The sequence below is a fragment of the Schistocerca serialis genome, chromosome 3 (assembly GCF_023864345.2).
Source record: "Schistocerca serialis cubense isolate TAMUIC-IGC-003099 chromosome 3, iqSchSeri2.2, whole genome shotgun sequence".
NCBI lineage: Eukaryota > Metazoa > Arthropoda > Insecta > Orthoptera > Acrididae > Schistocerca > Schistocerca serialis.
Genome location: NC_064640.1, coordinates 260695382 through 260698833, shown reverse-complemented (window position 1 = coordinate 260698833; position 3452 = coordinate 260695382).

The window sequence follows — 3452 nt, the reverse complement described above, 5'->3', positions numbered from 1 at the left end:
GAAGTGATAGTGGAATATGCCTGATGTCTAATTATTTACACATTAAGATACCAGAGGAAATAAAAATTGCTATATAGCAAATACTTAAAATGAAACTAAACATATTTCTAATAAAGTGTTGTTTCTATTCTGTAAAAGAATGTCTGAATATGTAAAACAAATGTTAGTTAAAAATTCAATTGTAAGGATAGATACCTAATTTTAATTTACCAGCAATTTTGCTGGTGCTATGTATTACTGCATATTTATTTTGATCCAGTCCTTAAGCAGGTGCAACTAAACTTAGATTATAAGAATATCTACCAATTTACTTTCACTTCTATTTACTGATACTAAATATAACTGTTTCATCATTTTGATCTATCCTGTATCAAATATGTAGTTTGTGCTGTTCGATAAAATTGGACCAAGAAAAGGTCAATTAATCTATCAAAATGCATAATGTGGTTTCTCTATAATGATAATTTTCTTCCTTCTACAATGTACTTGTATATACACAAAAAAGGTATAAGTTACTGTAGGGGACATATGTATAAATATTTTGGTGTAATGGCCATGGAGTTGGAATTTAACCCTTTCTGTGTTGAATTGTGACAGTGGAGTTACAGTTTGTTATAGACAACTTCATGACCATAATTAGATTCAAAGGATGAACCCTCTTATTTATCAGTAAGGAAACAGAAGTAGATATATGAATACCAAGAGGTCAGATGGCAAGCCAGTAATAAGCAGAGATTTATTTATTTATTTATATACTTGTTCCATAGATCTGTACATGTGAGCAAGTCACTCAGATGTGGAACGTGTCAATGTACATAATATAGAATAAAGACATTGTTATAGTATTAATAACAGTGCACAAAAGTCACTTATTAGCTTAAAAACTAGTCAACATAAATGTGAAGATAGCAGTTTCATATTTAGGGCATTATTGCATCTATTTTAACCTTGAACAGCAATCAAAACTCCCCACTTTGGGTTTAAAAGTGACCCAAAAATGGAAATGAGAAAAACAGGAATTTTTACATTAGGGCATTATTACATTAGTTTAACAGTAAACAGTGTCAAAAAATTTAAAAACATCTTTCCAATCTGAGTTTTACTTATTTCTCTGAAAGAATTCCTCTAGTGAATAAAGTGAGGTCTCAAGTAAATAATTTCTCAAGCTACGTTTAAATACTGATGTACTACTCCTTATACTTTTGATGCTGTTGGGTAGGGAATTGAAAATTTTCGTTCCAGCGTACTTTACCCCTTTCTGAATAAGTGTCAAGTTCTTTAACTCACAGTGGAAATCCTCTTTTCTTCTGGTGTTATGTTCATGATGTAGGCAATTCGTTTCATACAGAGTGGGGTTATTTATTATGAAGCACATCAGTGAATATATGTACTGAGATGTTGCTGTCAGTATTTCAAGTCGTTTAAAAAGATTTCGACATGAGGTTCGTGGGGGTACACCACAAATGATTCTTATTGCTCTTTTTTGTGCTGTGAGGATTTTCTTTGCGGCAGGTGTATTGCCCCAGAAGATGATGCCATAACACATGACTGAATGAAAATAGCCAAAGTAAGCTGACTTTGAGATGGTAATGTCATTGAAGTGTGACAAAATTCGTAAAGCAAATGTTGCCAACGTCAGCCGTTTTAGTGTTTGTAGAACATGATGTTCCCAATTCAGCCTACTGTCCACGTATACGCCTAGGAATTTTGATAAGTACACTTGCTTTATCATCTGATCATTCTGTGTGATAACTATTTCTTTTGGGTTTTTGTGGGTTGTCTGGAACTGGATAAAATTGGTTTTTTTCAGGTTTATTGAAAGGGAGTTAATACTAAACCAACCCAGAACTTCTTTAAGGATATCATTGACCTCAGATTCTAAGTCAGTAGCTGACACATTATCCACCACAATGCTCGTATCATCAGCGAACATTGTAAATTTACACTTCTTATTGATGGATAAAGGCAGGTCATTAACATATATGAGGAACAGCAAGGGCCCAAGCACTGATCCCTGTGGCACTCCATGCTGCACAATTCCCCACTCAGAGTCCACTGTATATTGTGATACACTATCTAAAACATCTAGAATAATCTTCTGTTTCCTATTTTCGAGGTACGATTTTAACCAGTTCCCTACAGGTCCTGTAATTCCATAATGACAGGCCTTATTGATGAGTATCTGGTGATCTACACAGTCGAACGCCTTTGATGGTTCACATAAGACACCAATTGGCAGCCTCTTGCTGTTTATAGACTCTAGAACATCATTTGTGAATGAGAAAATTGCGTTATCTATTGAAACTCCCTTTTGAAAACCAAACTGCTGACTGTTAATGATGTTCAGGTCACCAAGGTGTGCCACAATCCTGTTGTACAGAGCTTTTTCTAGGACTTTTGAAAATGTTGTTAATAGAGAGATAGGGCGATAGTTTGACACATTTGTAGCATCCCCTGCTTTGTACAGGGGCCTGACAACAGAGTATTTCATTCTATCTGGAAACACTCCTTGTTGCATGGATGTGTTGCAGATGTGAGACAAAACTTCTGTCACTTCACTACAGCAAGCCTTCAACAGCTTGCTTGAAATATCATCGATACCAGCAGAATGTTTATTTTTCAAAGACTGTATGATTTTTTTGATTTCATTGGCAGTAATGGGAAGCACATTTATTTGACTGAAAGGTTCTGGAAAATTAGTTTTCATTATACGGGCAGCTTTATCTACAGAACCATGGCAACCTATGTGTATTGGGACAGTTAAAAAATGTTGGTTAAAGATTTCAGCAATTTCCTCACTATTAGTTATCTCTGAGTTGTCAAGAGAAGATAATGTTGAAAGGTGGAAGGAATAGATGAAGGGTCTGTGTTAGGGCAACAAAATCAAAATATTATAGAAAATGAATGATAGAGCACTGATAGACCTAAGTCAAAACAAGGAACTTGGAGTGGATGACATTCCCTTATGATTATTGAAATCTGTAGGAGTGTTAGCCATGACAAAACTATTCCACCTGGTGTGCAAGATCCGATGTAAGGGAAATACTTGCAGACTTACAGAAGAATTTAATGACTCCACTGCCAAAGTAGACAGGTGCTGACAGGTGAAAATATCACCAAACTTTAAGTTTAAAAATTTATTATTACAAAATATTGCACAAATTATTTAACAGAAAACTGGAGAAACTGGAAGAGGCTGACCTTAGGAAAGATGAGTTTGGGTTTCAAAGAAATATACGAATATCAGAGACCATACAGCCCCTATGTCTTATCTTAGAACATAAGTTGAAGAAAGGCAAACCTACACTAATAGCATTTGTAGACTTAACAAAACCTATTGACAATGTTGATTGGAATACCCTCCTTGAAATTCTGAAGGTAGCAGGGATAAAATAAAGAAAGCAAGAGGTTATTTATAACTTGTACAGAAACCAGACTGCAGTTACAAGAAT